The sequence below is a fragment of the Paroedura picta genome, chromosome 6 (assembly GCF_049243985.1).
Source record: "Paroedura picta isolate Pp20150507F chromosome 6, Ppicta_v3.0, whole genome shotgun sequence".
In the NCBI taxonomy this organism is placed as follows: domain Eukaryota; kingdom Metazoa; phylum Chordata; class Lepidosauria; order Squamata; family Gekkonidae; genus Paroedura; species Paroedura picta.
The window spans coordinates 8,749,251-8,769,242 of NC_135374.1; the positions used below are offsets into that span (position 1 = coordinate 8,749,251).

At 47.8% G+C, this 19,992-nt stretch overlaps 1 protein-coding gene across 16 annotated transcripts in view; it reads right to left on the reverse strand.

Moving 5' to 3' along the window:
* Window positions 1–19,992, reverse strand: part of DLG2 (discs large MAGUK scaffold protein 2) — a 1,130,680-nt gene that overhangs the window by 697,619 nt on the left and 413,069 nt on the right. The gene's annotated exons all lie outside the window — the stretch shown is intronic.

Genomic DNA, 19,992 nt, shown 5'->3' on the forward strand with positions numbered 1-19,992 from the left:
GTAGATTCCATAGCCTTATATAGCACTGAGGCCCCTCCCCTCCCCAAACCCCGCCCACTCCACCCCAAACTCTCCAGGTATTCCCCAACCCAGAACTGGCAAGCCTATTAATGTCCTGCCCTACAAAGCTTTGACTTAACACGGAGAAGTTGTTCACATGCTATACTAGTCTTCCAGCTTGCAGATAATTATTTATATCACGTGAACAACGAAATCCTTCCCGGCAGACTGAAGTGGCTTTTTCCTTTCTGCCCTCCCGACACACTTGCAGCTGCCTGCTGCGTGAGTTGACACATGAACAGACGCAGCAGTATTGTCTACTCAGGCAGGCAGCAGCTCCCCATGGGTGCAGGCAGCCGTCTTTCAGAAAGCCTACTGCCTGGTCCGGTTTTATTGTTGTTGTTTCTTAATGAAGATGTGGGAGATGGAACCTGGGGCCTTCCATGCGCAAAGCATCTGAGCCACAGCCCCGTTTCCAAAACCTGTGAGCACCCGTGGCTATGCTGAATCCAGACTATTAGTCAAGGTCAGGGGTGGGCAAACTGTGGCCCTCCGGATGTCCATGGACTACAATTCCCACGAGCCCCTGCCAGCAAATGCTGGCAGGGGCTCATGGGAATTGTAGTCCATGGACATCCGGAGGGCCGCAGTCTGGCCTGGTCAAGATGGTGTCCTCTGTCTCCTCAGAGCACAGACAGATCTTCTTTCAACACAAGCTTCTCTTAGAATACCCAATTCCCTTTGCATACAGCAGCAGTAGTCAAACTGCGGCCCTCCAGATGTCCATGGACTACAATTCCCAGGAGCCCCTGCCAGCATTCACTGGCAGGGGCTCCTGGGAATTGTAGTCCATGGACATCTGGAGGGCCGCAGTTTGACTACCCCTGGCATACCGTCTCATAAGACTTCTCTCCCAGTCACTGCTAGCCAATCAGAGCATTTTGAGCAGCATGTCACTCAAGCTCTCCGCTTCAGTGAAGAGTTTAACCCTTCACTTACTGGTTCCCTGTCACTTCACTGCTTGGAACTTTACTAAGTGCTCTCCGTCACACCTGGCAAGATGTCAGATTGGCCACTGGAGTTTTGATCGGCTGGGCAGATTTTTTTGAAACATTGGTTTGATAGCAGCTGCCACCATGGCACAAGGGTCTTCACTTAGTGACTGAAGGTCAGGGGCAGCCATTTTGTGACTGGCTCCACCCCTTGCAGCTACCATTTTGCGGCTGTGCCCACCACAGAGTCAGAAATCCAAACCCATAGGCTCTAAAAGTTTGGTTGGGGGGGGGGCGGAGTACCGCTCTGAACTGTTGGATGGAGAATGAAGATTAAAAGTTAGGTTGAACCTGCAAAAAACAAGCCAGAGGTAGTTCTTCTTAGACAGTATTACTGGTCATGAAGGTATGTTCCTTTGTCCCCAATTTTTGAATAATTTGCTGAGCCGGAAACTTCTATGCAAAACTGCATGTCAGGTGGAAGTTCCAACAAGTCTCCTACCTGTTGACAGAGCTTGAATATGCAGAGAGAGAAAGAGAGAGAATAAATCACCAGGCTAATTAAAGAATAAAATAGTTGTGACTCACAAGAGAAACAACTATGTATAGAAAGAGAGCATGAGAGAGACTTATCTAACTATCTGTTGTTCTGGAGGCAAGCAGGGGGGAATGTGCTCCAAAAGCAGGAAGTCTCTACTGCTGAACTACCCTTACTGTTAAAAAAAAACCCCTCCTATCTAGCTGGTACCTTTCTGCCTGTAATTTAAATGCAGGCTGCCCGCAGGGTTTTATCCTATTTAATCTTATAACTTCCTTCAGTCCAGGGAGGAGGACTCCAATTGAGATTGACGGGTCAGACTGAGAGCATTCCTTGGCTGAAGGAACTTGGATGAAGACGTGGCAGAGGAGAACCCCAGATTCCAATCCAACATAGAATAGTGGTTTCAGTGGTGGTTTTAGGATGTTGCAAATCCAGGTTAGCAAATACCTGGAGATTTGGGGAGTGGTTCTTGAGGAGGGCATGGCGATGCCAGGTCGGTCCCACCTGGGGATCCCCTGGAATTACAGCTTATCCCCAGAGCTGGAAACCCGACCTTCAGACCATAGAGATCCATTCCCTTGCAGAAAATGGCTGCTTTAGAGCAGAGGTAGTCAACCTGTGGTCCTCCAGATGCTCATGGACTACAATTCCCAGGAGCCCCTGCCAGTGTTTGCTGGCAAGGGCTCATGGGAATTGTAGTCCATGAACATTTGGAGGACCACAGGTTGAGTGCCCCTGCTTTAGAGGGTGGGCCCCACAGCATTATATTCCATTGAAGTCCCTGGCTTCCAAATCCCACCCACTACTGGATCCTCTCCCAAAGTCTCCAAGTATTTCCCAATAGATCTGGCAGGGTTTGGGGAGGGGAGGGATTTCAATGGGGTCTAATGGCATAGAGTCCATTTTTCAGAGCAGCCATTTTCCCCAGGGGAACTGATCTATGTAGACTGGAGATTGCTTGGAATGCTGGGAGATCCCCAGCTTCTACCTGGAGGCTGTCAATCCTCAATCCAGTTTAAGGTCTTCTTGTCCTGCATAGTGCAGAGGGTTGGACTAGATGACCCAGGAGGTCCCTTCCAACTATGCTTCTATGATTCTATGCAGCCATGAAAGCCCACCAGGAGATCCTCAGGGTAATCTCTCCCTGCCTGCCGGGAAAAGGCAGACTATAAGTGCAATAATGAAGGTTGTTTTGAGCATCAAATGAGGAGAGGAAAAGCTCCGTACTGCACTGTAAGCTCTTCGGGGGAAGGAGAGGACTCAAAAACACTAGATGAAGTAACCCGCCTTGAGGGACACCAGCTGGCAGAAAGGTGGTGCAGGCCATCTTAGAGACAGTATTCTGTTTTAGAGACCAGCTGGTCCATCTCAGTCAGACTCGTTCGCTTAGCAACTCCAAAAGCTCCCTGAAGATGTGCCTTCCTCCTTTGCATTGGGGAAATGCAGAGGTTAAAGGATCCAGCAATGCTGCAAGCTTCTGGGATTCTGCCTTGGAATTATGCAGCCAGCTCAGCCTTTTGCAAGTTTTGTCGGCTTCAACACTAAACACACTCATGGGCACAAAAACAAGGGAGGGACAGTGGCTCGGTGGTAGAGCATCTGCTTGGCATGCAGAAGGGCCCGGATTCATTGCCTGGCATCGGGCAGTAGGGCATGTGAAAGAGTTCTTGGGGTACCTGTGGACTGAACGCTAAACGTGAGCAGACAGTATGATGAGGCAGTGAAGAAGGCAAATGCAGTCTTGGGCTGCATCAACAGAGGCATCACATCGAAATCACAAGGAAGTTCTATAGTGTTGTCTGAAGTCTCAATGCAAGGCCAGATTGGAGCATCAACAATACAAGAAAATAAAGAGGCATCAGCTTCAGCGCTGAAAGCCAGAAAGAGAAACAGCAATTGAGCTAAGAATAGAACAGCAGAAACCCGGAGTCTCAGGCACCCCACCCAAGTCAACCATTTTGAGCATGTGTGCATTTTTAAAATTATGGATGGGAGAGCATCAAGGGTTGGAGCCTCAGTTCACTACTGAGAAAGCAGTTGGAGGGCCGAGGACAGCCAACAGAGGTGCACATGCATCTGTATTGGGTGGATTTGGGAAAGTCATGCTGAAAAAGACCGTTTCAGATCCTTGAATATCAGGCTGATTCACACCCAGCCGGTGGAGAAAGGGAGACAATTCCCCCGCCAGCTTTGGGCTCTAGATGACAAGATTTATGAAAAGGAGGTCAGAGAGCTGATTTGAAAGTAGACTTCAGAAGCCTTAAGGGGAGGGGGAATCAAATGAGACACAGATAATGGTTAAGTGTTTTGGGGAAAGGTATCATTTTGCCATCACCCTGCCAACAAAAGTGCGTTTAGTCAAGGCTATGGTCTTCCCAGTTGCAATGTGTGGCTGCGAAAGTTGGACCATAAGGAAGGCCGAGCATCAAAGAATTGTGGCTTTTGAGCTCTGGTGCTGGAGAAGACTCTTGCGAGTCCCTTGGACTGCAAGGCGAACAAACCGGTCAGTCCTAGAGGAGATCAACCCTGACTGCTCTTTAGAAGGCCAGATCCTGAAGATGAAACTCAAATACTTTGGCCACCTCATGAGAAGGAAGGACTCCCTGGAGAAGAGCCTAATGCTGGGAGCGACTGAGGGCAAAAGAAGAAGGGGACGACAGAGAATGAGGTGGCTGGATGGAGTCACTGAAGCAGTTGGTGCAAACTTAAATGGACTCTGGGGAATGGGAGAGGACAGGAAGGCCTGGAGGATCATTGTCCATGGGGTCACGATGGGTCGGACACGACTTCGCACATAACAACAACAATCATTTTGCCACTGGCAAATTCCTACTTGTCCTGGTCCAACAGATTTTATGACACTATGCAAAAACGATTTGCCCAATTTTGTTGACTGAGGCAAGCAGTGGTCCATCTAATCCAGCATCCTGTCTCACACAGAGGCCAACCAGTTCTTCTGGAAATTCAACAACAGGGAGTAGAGTCTGAAGCCTTAGCCTGATCAGAACATCAGGAGATCAGGGGTCCATCTAGAATCATAGAGTTGGAAGGGACCTCTTGGGTCATCTAGTCCAACCCCCTGCACTATGCAGGACACTCACCACCTTCTCGCTCATCCACTGTCACCTGCCACCCCCTTAAGCCTTCACAGAATCAGCTTCTCCATCAGATGGCTATCCAGCCTCTGCTTAAAAATGTCCAGATCCCCTCTCAGGCATCTCCTCTCTAGGCTAAACAGACCAAGCTCTCCCAACGTTTCTTCCTACGTCTTCGTCTCCAAACCCCTCACCTTCTTTGTTGCCCTCCTCTGGACACGCTCCAGTTTGTCTACATCCCTAATCTAGCATCCTGTCTCACACAGAGGCCAACCAGTTCCTCTGGAGGGTCAATAACAGGGCCAAGAGGCCAAGGCCTTCATAAGAACATAAGAGCCCTGCTGGATCATACCAGTGGTCCACCTAGTCCCGTAACGTGTGTCACACAACAGCCGACCAACTGGAGGCCAACAACAGGGCACAGAGGCTGAGGCCTTCCCCTGATGTCACCTCCTGGCTCTGGGATCCAGAGGTTTAGTGCCTTTGAATGTGAAGGTTTCTCCCTGTCACCATGGCTAGTAGCCACTGATGGACCTATGCTTTAGAAGACCAACTAATCCTCTTTTGTTGCCTGTGACCATCACTACATCCTCTGGTATAAAATTCCCCATTTTCTTCACTCATTGCATGAAGCAGCAGTCCCTTTGATCCAAATTCCTTTCTACTGAGAATAACAACCACCAGCGTTTTACATTCAAAATGGTGAGGGGGGGGGGGACCGAAGTGTCAGGTCAACACCACCTGTCTCATTATACATAATCATACGACAGTATATTAACAAGACAGGTGAGGCTGACCTGATATTATAATAGTACTTTTCTCTAAAACATTCTCCGGGAAACATTAACAGAAATTGTACATGGCCTTATCTTTGGATCAGCTTATTTTTCTGCTGCAGGGGTTTTTATGGAAGTGTTTGCCCACCTGTGGCTTTCTAAAGCTATAGTTCAAGTAGCCGTGGCTTCATCTGAGCACCGTCTCTTGGAGGGGGATGTGTGGGAGGGATTTCATTCTTTGCATTCTCAATCTGTCGAAGTACAAAAGAGTTTCCCAATTCCCCCCTCATCCCCACAGTGAAAGTGCTACAGTCAATTTTAGTACAGAGGAAGAGGAGTTGGTTCTTATAGGCCGCTTTTCTCTACCCGAAGGAGGCTCAAAGGGGCTTCCAGTCACCTTCACTTTCCTCTCCCCACATCAGACACCCTGTGAGGTGGGTGAGGCTGAGAGAGCCCTGATATTACTGGAGAAGAAGAAGAAGTGTTGGTTCTTAGATGCCACTTTTCTCTACGCGAAGGGGTCTCAAAGCAGCTTCCAATCACCTTCCCTTTCCTCTCCCCACAACAGGCACCCTGTGAGGGAAGTGGGGCTGAGAGAGCCCTGATATCACTGCTCAGTCAGAACAGTTTTATCAGTGCTGTGGCAAGCCCAAAGTCACCCAGCCAGCTGCATGTGGGAACGGGTAATCAGACCTGGCTCGCCTGATTAGAAGTCCACACTCCTAACCACTACACCAAGCTGGCTTTGTTTTTGTTAATTTAAAGTTAATTTATCATTTTAATGTATAAGACTGTAATGCCAATGTTTTATTGTTATTAATTTTTTTTCTTGAACTAGGTACAGTTCTACTTTTTCTCTGGTCTTTCAGAGCAAGGAGAATTTTATAAAGGGTGGGGGTCTTGGTTAGGATTGCCAGGCCTCCACCAGGGACAAACAAAGCCCCACCTGATTCTGTGAAGGTTCAAGGGGGTGGCAGGTGACAGTGGATGAGCGAGAGGGTTGTGAGTGTCCTGCATAGTGCAGGGGGCTGGACTAGATGACCAGGAGGGCCCTTCCAACTCTATGATTCTATGATCATTCCTCACCTCCATTCACCTGGCCAGTGTGTGTGTTTGGAGGGGGATGATTTGACAGGAGCAAAAGAGGCTCAGACTCTTCACCCTTTCCCGATAGAGAAGGTGTTCTAACCCCTCATCATCTTAGTCACCCTCCTCTGCATTTTCTATGATTCTGATTCAAAGGAAATTCCGTCTAAACCTCCGGAAGAAGTTCCTGACAGTTAGAGCGGTTCCTCAGTGGAACAGGCTTCCTTGGGAGGTGGTGGGTTCTCCATCTTTGGAAATTTTTAAACAGAGGCTGGAGAGCCATCTGACGGAGGGGCTGATTCTGTGAAGGTTCAAGGGGGTGGCAGGTGACAGTGGATGAGTGAGAGGGTTGTGAGTGTCCTGCACAGTGCAGGGGGTTGGACTAGATGACCCAGGAGGTACCTTCCAACTCTATGATTCTATGATCCTTCCTCACCTCTATTCACCTGGCCAGTGTGTGTGTGTGTGTGTGTGTGTGTGTGTGTGGAGGGGAATGATTTCACAGGAGCAAAAGAGGCCTGGGCAAATGTGACAATCAATAATGTCTGGGTTTTGTTTGTTTTGCTTCTTTTATGCTCTTGCACTGCAATTGCATTTCATAGGACTTCAGTTGCTTGACCATGTTGACTGCCACCTGGGAAACCAGCTTGGCTCAGGAGCCAGATACAAAATGCTTAAAATAAATAAGCACCACAATACGACTGAAGGCGAGCCAAACTCCCACGTTCCCAGTGCTTTAGAACAAAATCATGGCACAAGAAGCCCTGGGAGAAAAGGCACCCCAAGATGATCCTTCACCAATGCTGCTGTTATCCCACCCTCCAAAAAAAAAATACTGTAAGCCCCCAGGGATAGGGAGAAAATCTTTGCATCCAAGCACCCCATAGTTTTTGGGTTCTGATCAGATTGCTGAACCAAAAGCTTGAGGTTTGCCCTGAAGCACACGAGAGCAATTGCAAAGCCAAGAGCAAAGAGGTCAGATAGGGGTCCAGAGATCTCCTCCTGGAAGTACAATCGTCCTGGAGTCCTGTGTGCCGCACTTCAGAAAACGGAGAAAGTTCAGAGGAGAGCGATGAGGATGATCCAGGACCAGGGAACCAAGTCCTGTGAGGAAAGGTGGAGGGACCTGGGAATGTTCATCCTGGAGAACAGGAGGTTGGGAGGGGACATGATTGCTCTCCTGAAGTATTTGAAAGGTTGTCACTTGGAGAAGGGCATGGAAAGGTTCCTGTTGGCAGCAGAAGAGAGAACCTGCAGTAATGGGTTTGAACTACGTGTAGAGTAGTACGGGCTAAATAGCAGGCGGAGTGGGGAATTCAGCAGTAGAATGGGCTGCCTATGGAGGCGGTGAGCTCTCCCTCACAAGCAGAGGCTAGACTGATACTTATTCTGGATTCCTTAGGCTGATCCTGCCTTGAGCAGGTGGCTGGACTAGATGACCTGTAGGGCCCCTTCCAACTCTATGGTTCTATGATTCTATCTCGTCACAACAAAAATCACCTCCACTGGAGAAATTGCCACTTTGGTGGGTAGAGGCATAATATCCCCCTGAGGTCCCTCCCTTCCACGAACTGCTCCCTCCCCTTTTTGGGTGTATAATTATAAATAGCATAAGTAGCATTTTTTTTTGGGGGGGGGGATGTTTCTAAATAGACATACAGACAGAATAAACCATGAAAGGCAAAAAGTAGCAATGAATATTTAATGCTCTAGTTCCCAAAGAGATAAACAGCAGAGTCCATAATACTCATACAGGGGCATTATTTGTGTTCCAAAATATGCATGAGAATCATAGAATTATAGAGTTGGAAGGCGCCACACAGGCCATCTAGTCCAACCCCCTGCTCAACGCAGGATCAGCCCAAAGCATCCTAAAGCATCCAAGGAAAGTGTGTATCCAACCTTTGCTTGAAGGCTGCCAGTGAGGGGGAGCTCACCACCTCCTTAGGCAGCTAATTCCACTGCTGAACTACTCTGACTGTGAAAATCTTTTCCTGATATCTAGCCTATATCGTTGTACTTGTAGTTTAAACCCATTACTGCATGTCCTCTCCTCTGCAGCAAGAGGAGAATCAAGGCATTCATCCTCAAAATGAATGTAATTCTCCAAAAACATATATAATATAAATAAAGATAAATAAGTTTACACAAACATCCCAAATGGAAAGTTTTCATGAGAATTCCAGTAAAAGTTTGAACAGTATCCGGTATAAACTGTTTTCAAGAAAATTCTTCATCAGAATCTACATTCACATCTAGAAATTATGTCTGTATAAAAATGAATAAATATCTACTTACATATACATCAAAGGTTACAGAAAACCATATCTGCCAGGGTCCAAAAGCTCACAGTAAAGCCAACTTCTTTCACGGTGCTCAGACTTTACTCACAACTACTGTGGGCTGTGTAAAGTCATGCCCAGGCAGGTGCAAAGAGTTGAAAGTAATTCTGCCACCGCTTGTTACAATTAAAGGAACAGACACAGTTCTGGAGGCCTCAATTCAAGAAGAACGTAGATAAAATTGAAAGGGCACAGAGGAGAGCAACGAGGATGATCTGGGGCCAAGGGACCAAGCCCTGTGAAGATAGGTTGAGGGGAATGTTCAGCCTGGAGAAAAGGAGGTTGAGAGGGGACATGATAGCCCTCTTTAAGTATTTGAAAGGGTGTCACCTGGAGGAGGGCAGGATGCTGTTTCTGTTGGTTGCAGAGGAGAGGACATGCAGTAATGCGTTTAAACTTCAAGTACAACGATATAGGCTAGATATCAGGAAAAAGTTTTTCACAATCAGAGTAGTTCAGCAGTGGAATAGGCTGCCTAAGGAGGTGGTGAACTCCCCCTCACTGGCAGTCTTCAAGCAAAGGTTGGATACACACTTTTCTTGGATGCTTTGCTCTGGGCTGATCCTGCGTTGAGCAGGGGGTTGGACTAGATGGCCTGTATGGCCCCTTCCAACTCTATGATTCTGTGATTCTAACTGCTTATAAAACAAGAGAGGTAGTCATGTTAACATGCCTGTAGCAGGAGAAAAGAGCAAGAGTCCAGTAGCACCTTAAAGACTCACAAAATCTGTGGTAGAGGAGCTTTTGGGAATCAATGCTCACTTCCTCAGATACTGCTGGAATGAGAATCCATCTGTCCTTCTATCACAAAGTTGATGGATTTCTATTCTGTATGGCTAAAAGTGGTGCCTTCCACAGAGATAGATCAAGATCAGTATTGAGGGCTCAGACTGCCAGTGGCTCTCCAGGGTCTCTGGCAAAGGTCTTTCCCATCACCTCCTGCTTGGTCTTTAAACTGGGAAGACCAGAGATTAAACCTGGGACCTTCTGCAGGGCTCCACCCCTGAGCTATAGCCCCTTCCAAAGTGAGCAGCGACCCACAAAAGCTCCTCCCCTGCCACAAACTTTACAGGGCTGCTGGACTTGCTTATTTCTACCGCTACAAACCTGCCTATGTTACTCAGCCAGTTGAGAACTAGAGTGATGCTTCCCCCTTAAAGCCGAACAGAGAATTTCCACTCTTTTGGGCAGCCCTTGCCCATGAATATAGAACTTTCCCCAGCTGATAAAAACTTGCATGAAGAATACTCTGATCCCCTCCACTCCGGTCCCCTTGGCTCTGCTCCAATCAGCATCCTCTCTGCCAAAGTCCGTTGCCATGGGATTCATTTGTGCCAATTAGCTCGTGCTTTTTAATCATAATTTCAGCAGGAAAATATTAGTTTGGGCTACATTTGGACTGAAGCCCAAGGGTGTGTCTGGGAGAGCGATCAGACACGGCTGGTCAGCCAGGAGGCTGAGCGGGCCTTTTACTTCCTTCAGCTTCCTACGGCTCCTCAGGGAGGCTAAATCATCCAGCTCTCTTGTTGATGCCTTCCCCTTCAGAGAAATGCGAATATCCTGAAGCTTCTTAAGGATTTCAGCTCTGGAGTGATTTTTAAATTCCTTTAAAAGTCATCCCAGTTCTGCCGGATGGTGTCGTTAATGTGCTAGAACAACCGGACGGTCCGAAAGGGCCAATACTTGGAAGGCGTAAGAGCTGGAACTGAGCAAGTGTGGGACAGAACGCCAATCCAATGGAAGTCAAGAACGTAAGAGAAGCCTTGTTGGGTCAGGCCTGTGGCCCATCCAGCCCAACAGTTTGCTTCACACTGTGGCCCATGCCCAGGTGCCTGCTGGAGGTCCACCAGCAGGGCCAGAATTCCAGAATCCCTCCCACTCTTGCCTCCCAAGCACCGAGAATATACAGCATCCCTGACCCTTGCATAAGAACAGAAGTCATTTGGGATCAAGCCAATGACCCATCCCGTCCAACACTCAGTGTCACAAAGCTAAGTGCCCTCAGGAGGTCCACCAGCAAGGACAGAGCTCCAGAAGCCCCCCAAGTCCCAAGAACTGCCCCAGGCAGTGTGTTCCCTCTATACCTCGTGCCTAATAGCCGCTGATGGACCTCTGCTCCAGATGTTTCTCCAACCCCCTCTTGAAGTGGTTCGTGCTTGCTGCTGCCACCACTTCCTGGGGAAAGTTAAGAGCAGGACGGGCAGTTTGTGGCAGGGAATGGTTTTCTTGGGGCTTTGGGAAGTTCTGGCAATTGCATCGAAGGTCAGAGTAACTAGCCTTCCATTCAGAGTTGGATTGTTAAAGGTAGGCTTTGTCTACCAGGGGTTTGTGACACCCTGAGGTTTCTTGACGACCCTGGAAGAGTTTCTCGGTTTCCTAAATGTATATTGGGTGATACGACCATAGATGGTCATGTCAACCTGCCCCCCCGCCGAAAAATTGGCAGGCCTGGATGGGGTAGGAAAGGGAGGGGACCCAGGTGGGCCTGTACACAGCTGTGCTTCCCAAATATACTCCATGCAGTTGTGCCACTTCTGGGGCTTCTTGAACTGTTTCAGGAGTTTCTCAACAGTAAAAACGTCTTGGATGAGGTCTTTCACATCACCAAATGATCCTTTTAGCTGTAGATACCAGAGACTGAACTTGAGACCTGGCAGAAGAGTGCTGTTTGACAGGTCCTGCCAAATTCTGACAGTTCTGGCAGAGCCTAGATCTCAACTGGCAGTTCATTCCACCAGGATGAAGGCCAGGTGCACATCCTTGGGGCTAGGGAATCGCCTGCAAAGTCATATTTGCAGAGAGTAGTGCCCTCCGGGAGACATAGCCTCCACCCTTTGAAGAAGAAGGTTGGTTTTTATACCCCGTTTTTCACTACTTGAAGGAACCCTGAAGCAGCTTACAAACAACTTCCCCTTGCCCACAACAGTTACCCTGCGATGTAGGTGGGGCTGAGAAAGCTCTGAGAGAAATGCTGTGCAAGAACTGCTCTAAGAGAACTGTGACTGGCCCAACGGGGCTGCATAAGGGAGGAGTGAGGAATCAAGCCCTGTGCTCCAGATTAGAGGCCGCTGCACTAAACCATTGTGGCACTTTGAGAAGAAGAGCTGATTTTTATATCCAGATTTTCCCACTAATGGCTGGCAAACACCCCCCTTTCCTTTCCCGACAACAGAGGTAGGTGGGGCTGAGAGAACTCTGAGAGAACTGTTATGCAAGAACAGCTCTAAGACAGCAGTGACTAGCCCGCTAGCTTCAGGGAGCATAGTGGGGAATCAAGCCCAGCTCTCCAGATTACAACCTGCCATTCTTTAAGCACTACATCACACTGGCTCTCTTTTGGCATGGGAGTATCTCACACCCCCATAATATGAGATCAGACATAGGATCACACCCATGCAAGGGTCTCCAGGCTTCCCACATGCACAAAAAGTGGCACCCGTACGGAAGTGAATCCCACATGGAATTCCGCACATCCTGGCAGGGGCTCATGGGAATTGTAGTCCATGGCCATCTGGAGAGCCACAGTTTGCCACCGCCCCCACTAACAGTTGCTTATTGGTAGCCAAGTATCACATGACTGTGGAAGGGAACCTAGTTGAAGAAACAACAGCCTTAATAGGTTTAATTTGCAAAGCAAACAGAAGAGGGGGAGCAATCCAACACGTGGGCCTGTGACACGAAATCCTGGTGGTGGCCATGAGAACCGTGTCTCTTGTGAAGTGACCCCGGTCACTTCTGGCTGGGCATTAAGGTTATAAATCAAGAGCTCTCTGTCCTGGTCACTGGCAGCACATCAAGATTTTGCAGCCCAAGCGTACTTTGGGTAGAATATTTAAATGCTTCCTTCCATCAGAGAAGCATTCCGACAGATGCAACATGAGTGCGCATGACCATCATGACCCTGCAGAAGCACCCCTCTGAAGCCACCGAAGTAGACTCACAGAACATATATTGTTGAAGACCCTTCGTGGAGTCTTCCAGGAACAGATATGCCTGTGTCCCCTCTCCTTCTCCCAAAAGTTTGCCTCTCTGGTGCACATGGCCTAGCAAGGCCTTTTGCATTCCTTAGTAACACCAAACCACACCCCTCACAGTAGATAAGAGAAACAGAAAGTGGGGAGCTCCCCCTCACTTTAAGCAGCAGCTGGACAGATCCTTCTCCTGGCTGCTTGAGGCTGATCCTGCTTTGAGCAGGGGGTGGGACTAGATGGCCTCCATGGCCCCTTCCCACTCTAGGATTCTAGGAGTCTAGTTCAGCCATGGAATGGGTTGCCTAAGGAGGTGGGGAGCTCCCCCTCACTGGCCGTCTTCAAGCAGCGTTTGGACAGATCCTTCTCCTGGATGCTTAGGCTGATCCTGCATTGAACAGGGGGTGGGACTAGAGGGCCTGCATGGCCCCTTCCCACTCTAGGATTCTAGGAGTCTAGTTCAGCCATGGAATGGGCTGCCTAAGGAGGTGGGGAGCTCCCCCTCACTGGCCGTCTTCAAGCAGCGGCTGGACAGATCCTTCTCCTGGATGCTGGAGGCTGATCCTGCATTGAGCAGGGGGTGGACTAGATGGCCTGCATGGCCCCTTCCCACTCTAGGATTCTAGGAGTCTAGTTCAGCCGTGGAAGGGGCTGCCTAAGGAGGTGGGGAGCTCCCCCTCACTGGCCGTCTTCAAGCAGCGGCTGGACAGATCCTTATCCTGGATGCTTGAGGCTGATCCTGCATTGAGCAGGGGGTGGACTAGATGGCCTGCATGGCCCCTTCCCACTCTAGGATTCTAGGAGTCTAGTTCAGCTGTGGAAGGGGCTGCCTAAGGAGGTGGGGAGCTCCCCTCACTGGCAGTCTTCAAGCAGCGGCTGGACAGAGACTTATCCTAGCTGCTCGAAACTGCCTTATGCTGAGTCAGACCATCAGTTCACGCCTTGAGCAGGGGGGTAGACTAGATGGCCTGTCTGGCCCCTTCCAGCTCTATGGTTCTATGATTCTACAAACCCTCCCTAGGAAAGCCAGCAGTAGTGCATAGCTGTATCCAAGAAATTGAGAACAGTGGAAGCCTCAAGAGCTGCCTGCATGAGGCATTTATATCGGTTGAGCAGAAATCTCTGTGGACATGCCCCGAGGCCCCTGCTGAGGCAAGCGAGGCCGCCCATGCGTAAAAAATAAGCAGGTCTCTTAAGCAGCAGGAGGCTCGCACTGGAAGTTCAGGATGATGAACTTCCACCCAGTTGCACATGAAGCACTAAGGATATAGCTAGACAAGTTTTAAAAGAAGGGATGTCTTGCCACTTTCAATGACTATTTCCTGGGAGAGAAAGTTCTAGTAGCATAAGGGTGATGCCCTTCCCTCCTTCCAAGAACACAAGTTCTAATGAGAGTTTCAGAAGGCCGAGAGCCAGTTTGGTGTAGTGGTTAGGAGGGCGGACTTCTAATCTGGCATGCCGGGTTTGATTCTGCGCTGCCCCACATGCAGCCAGCTGGGTGACCTTGGGCTCGCCATGGCACTGATAAAACTGTTCTGACCGAGCAGGAATATCAGGGCTCTCTAAGCCTCACCCACCCCACAGGGTGTCTGTTGTGGGGAGAGGAAAGGGAAGGCGACTATAAGCCGCTTTGAGCCTCCTTCAGGTAGAGAAATGTGGCATCTAAGAAACAACCCTTCTTCTTCTTCAGTAATCTCAGGGCTCTCTCAGCCTCACCCACCCCACAGGGTGTCTGTTGTGGAGAGACGAATGGGAAGGTGACTGTAAGCCACTTTGAGCCTCCTTCGGGTAGGGACAAGCGGCATATAAGAACCAACTCTTCTTCTTCTTCTTCTTCTTCTTCTGGGTAGACTTTTTGTTCATCTTAAATCTACTGCCCATCAGCTTCATTGGATACCCTTGAGTTCTAGTATTCTTTTTTTTGGGGGGGGGGAGGGGAGAGAGAGAGAGAAGAAGAAGAAGTTGTCTTTATCAACTCTCTCCACCCTGTAGACAATTTTACAAACCTTGCTCATCTCTTTTCTAAACTGAAAAATCCCAGCCTCTTCAGCCATTCCCCAGAGGGAAGGTGCAACAGGGGCTGCTTCCTTCATGGGCTTTGCTGATGTCGAAAGGAAGGAGAAAAGAAAACTCCATGAGGAAAGAACAGAAAGACCATCCTAGGTAGGTTTTCTGCAAGCCCTTTAAAGACGGCAGGGAGGGTTAAGGGATGGGAAGGACTTGACGAGAATCCATCTCTTGCACTATATCAGGCTAGGTTTCTTGAGAGCCCTGGAGGCATTTCTCAAATGGTTGGGAGTTAGTTAATTTTTAATATATTTTAAAAAATTTGTTAAACATTCATCGGGTGATATGATGATATATGGTCATGTTGACCCACCCACCCCTCCCAAAATGGCCAATGAAGGGCCTGGAGGGGGTGGGAAGGAGAGGGGCCCTGGGTGGGGGTGTCCACAGCTCTGCTTCTCAACCATTTTCCGCACAATCGCACTACTTCCGGGGTTTCTCATAGAATCATAGAGTCATCTAGTCCAACCCCCTGCACTATGCAGGACACTCACAACCCTATCACTCATCCACTGTCACCTGCCGCCCCCTTGAAACTTCACAGAATCAGCCTCTCTGTCAGATGGCTCTCCAGCCTCTGTTTAAAAATCTCCAAAGATGGAGAACCCACCACCTCCTGAGGAAGCCTGTTCCACTGAGGAACTACTCTAACTGCCAGGAACTTCTTCCGGATGTTTAGATGGAATTTCTTTTGAATTAATTTCATCCCATTGGTTCTGGTCCATCCCTCTGGAGCAAGAGAAAACAACTGTGCTCCATCCTCTGTGGCAGCTTTTAAATACTTGAAGATCCCTTCTCAGTCATCTCCTCTCCAGGCTAAACAGGCTAAGCTCCTCCAACCTTTCCTCCTACGTGTTCTCAAAATCTGAAGAATGTTTCAGGGGTTTCTTAACAGTCAAAAAGTTGAGAAAGGCTGTGCTAGGGTCAAGAGGGCCTGCACACATCTCACAATCCATGCATTGGGGCATTTCATTCACAAAGAGTGTTTCTACGAATCCAGATGGGCTGGAGGCTATAACTAAGATGTTTCAGAAATAACTACGTTTTGAAAGTAGTTGTTTCCAGCTCTGGCTTCATTAAGAGAAGGGGAAAAAACAGTTCTGACGAATCTGGAAAGAGCTGAAATGCATCAAAGGAGATCGGTTTTAAAAGAGCAAGCATGTTTCCAGGCGGTAATACAAATTGAGCACCGTTCCCTAGGATGTTGGCCTATCTTTTTCTAGATTGGTAACTTGCCTTTCATTTCCCCTGGCTAATAATTTGTTTATTTTAATATTCAGGAAGAAATTACAGGTTTCGTAAGAGCAATTAATATGTGAAGTTCTGAAAGAAGTTGAGATCAGTGCTTCCAGGTCATTAGTGATGCTGCGACACAGAAATGAACAGGGATCGCATCAAACTATTTAGAACACCCCTAAGAAGACTCTTATGTAAGCAGGATAGGAAGGTAACAGTTTAAATTAAAGCATGTGCAGCTCTGTTGAAAGCCAAATTAAGTGGTTAAGGACAGTAGTGAACAGGGGACCCATCCATGCCACTCGGTTAGTTTGCCCCCAGAAAAATACATTCAATCAACAGCCTCTTCTTTCCTGTACCAATCTGACTTCCTTCTGGGAACAACTGTTGCACGGATTGGGGGAGCCAAGAAAAATACATATCGACAACGGACACAGCTTTTTTGCCTCCAGTAAGCAGGGCTAGAGAGATCAAGTTGCATTCATTCATTCATTCATTCATTCATTCATTCATTCATTCATTCATTCATTCATTCATTCATTCATTCATTCATTCATTCCCTCCCCTGACGCTCAAGGCGGTTTACATAGAACCTAGAACAATACAAGGAACTTAGTTTTCCCATAACCTATAGATAACCACAACAATTAATAACTGTAACATTAATAACTGTAACAAGGTAACTATAACAATGCACACAGGTCTAGGGGCAGAACGCACGAGTGGATTTCTGGGAGGGAGGGAGCAGGGGCCTTGTAGATGTTCCTGGTTTTGCTTGGCCTCAACCAAATGCCTGGCAGAAGAGCTCCCTTTTGCAGGCCCTGCAGAACTGTTTTAGCTCCGTCAGGGCCCTGATCTCCTCCAGGAGCTCATTCCACCAGGTGGGGGCCAGGACAGAGAGGCCTCATCCATCTATCCATCCATCCATCCATCCATCCATCCATCCATCCATCCATCCATCCATCCATCCATTCATTCATTCATTCAATCAATATTTAGGCTTACAAGCCAACCCACTCCAAAGTGTCTCAGGGTGGCTCACAGCAGCGGGAGAGTTAAAAACCTATACAAAATAAATTTCTAAGTTTGAAAATTTCATCATGTCAAAAGTTATTACAGCTCACAATCAGAATCCGTGCCATCGAACTTCCCCTCTAGCACCTGGGGACCAATTGGATGGAATGCAGCTTATCAACCATGTGCAGGATGACGGTGGTAGGAATCTGGCTAGGGGGCCAGTTTAGATGGCCTCAATGAAACACCTGGTGGAAGATTGCCATTTTACAGCCCCCCTGGAACTTAGAAAGCTCTGTGAGGCCCTGTGTCTCCACCGGCAGCTTATTCCACCAGGCTAGAACCAGGACTGAAGAGGCCCTGGCTCTGGTCGAAGCCAAGCATACCTCTGTGGGCCCAGGGATCACCAGCAGGTTGGAGTTTGCTGGACAAAGACCTCTTGGGGAGGGGGGCACATTCAGAGAGGCAGAACTGACATAGCAGAATGGTAGGTGCTCAGTTTATTTATTTGTTTATTTAGAATCATAGAATCATAGAGATGGAAGGGGCCATACAGGCCATCTAGTCCAACCCCCTGCTCAACACAGGATCAGCCCAAAGCATCCTAAAGCATCCAAGAAAAGTGTGTATCCAATCTTTGGTTGAAGACTGCCAGTGAGGGGGAGCTCACCACCTCCTTAGGCAGCCTATTCCACTGCTAAACTAATCTGACTATGAATTTTTTTTCCTGATATCTAGCCTATATTGCTGTACTTGTAGTTTAAACCCAATTACTGCGCGTTCTTTCCTATGCAGCAAACGGAAACAGCATCCTGCCCTCCTCCAAGTGACAACCTTTCAAATACTTAAAGAGGGCTATCATGTCCCCTTTCAACCTCCATTTCTCCAGGCTGAACATTCCCAAGTCCCTCAACCTATCTTCATAGGGCTTGGTCCCTTGGCCCCAGATCTTACTTGTCGCTCTCCTCTGTACCCTTTTAATTTTATCTACGTCCTTCTTGAAGTGAGGCCTCCAGAACTGCACACAGTACTCCAGGTATGGTCTGACCAGTGCCGTATACAATGGGACTATGGGACTATTTATGTATGTATGTATGTATGTATGTATGTATGTATTTATTTATTTATTTATTTGTATTTCAATTTGTATACCGCCGCTCTCAGAGACTCGCAGCGGTTTACAAGAAAAGAATAAAACAGCTCATCCCATAAAACCCCAATACATTAAAAGATGGCTATTCATCAGACTTGATGCGCAAGACAGAATTAGGAGAGTGGCAGAATGGCAGTACCCCTTTTCAGGTTACAAGTAAGGAGGAATAGTATTTTGAATGTTCCCTTGCACAAAACCACTCTCTTGAAAGTAGAAAACAAATACCATCAAGGAGTTGCTGGAGGGGCCGGGAGGCGTGCTAATGTTTAGCACTATGCCATTCAACTAGCATAACGCTATTTTTGCCGATGTGCCGAAATGCTCTTAACCTTTGCAGAGAGTTTTGACAACATGGGAATGCTCAGAAAAGGTGGAATTTGTGCAAGGATTTGACCTAAAACATATGGTAGAGCATAGAGTCTGCCCTCTGAAGCTGCCATAGGTGAACTGTTCTAGGCCTCACCTGGAGGCTCGCAATCCTAAGAAACTCTGTTGGGAAATTAGCTGTAATTGGCATTATGGACCACAAAGTTTTCATGTTTCCAGGCTGGGGATCCTAGTCAGGAGCAGTTCTCTCTTAGGATTATACTTTCTCACTCTCTTGGCTGCAGAGGCCAGTCCAACAAAATTTAATGCTGCAAATTTCTAGCACGGAGATAAGGCCTTCATTTCACTCCCTGTCAAGCAAACTCCAGTCAACTTTCTCCTTGCCTTACCTTTGCCAGCGGCAAAAGCTGGCAAGGTACGACTGAGTTTTACTTTGCCCTCATTTCAGCATCTGCTCTCTCTCTCTCTCTCTCTCTCTCTCTCTGCTGTTTTAAAGTTAAGTGGTTTGGGTCTGAAGTTTCATTTTTAACTCGTTGCATTAAACACTGTTTGAGCAGCAAGAGAGAATGTAACTTGATTTTAAAATAGATATATATATTCGCTTCACCTCATCCACAAACTCACTAAAAGGCCTTGGGCAAACCTGCAGCCTTTCAACTTCAGTTTTCCTTCAGGTAGGCAACATTGCTGATTTCCCTGGGTGGATTGTCAGACCGATTGAGGGAAATGTTCGAAAAGAGAGAAAATGACGATATTAAAGCAAGAGTTTACCGCCAACTGCTTTCCATGGATCCCATTCCCCTCCTCTCCTCAATGTAAATAGATTGCTTTTGTGGGGCCCTAAATCTCATACTATCTGGAGTGCAAATATCTACAACCCAGTGAATCGCAAGACCTCGCACAGATGAAAATCTGGAACATGAGCATGCACGATATGAAACGGCACGCTTCTGTCACACACGAGCTTCAGAGATTGTCGATATGAAAGGATGATTAATCGGTGTCCAGATTTCTAAATACAGATAAGCTGAGTCTTAGGTTTTGCACCGTCTCAGAGCAATGCACTACTATGCTGTTTTACATTTTCAAAACTGCCTAATTAGTTCAGTCAAAAAAGTAATGGGCAGACTAACCTCCCCTCTCCCCCAAAATATATTTTTTCGGGGGGGGGGAGTTCTCCCCCTACTGTTATGACTAAGTGGAAGTTCCATTGCAGCTTCAAAAAGGAGGCAGCAGGACAGGAATTTTTCGATTGATGCAAGTGCATGTAGAAAGAACAGAATTTGGATTATTTTTTTTCAAGTGTGGAAGCCTCTCCCCAGTCAGCCTTGGGGAGCACAGCCACCTGCTCCTCAAATCCAGGCACCCCATCTTGACCAGGTCTTTAGCACCTGT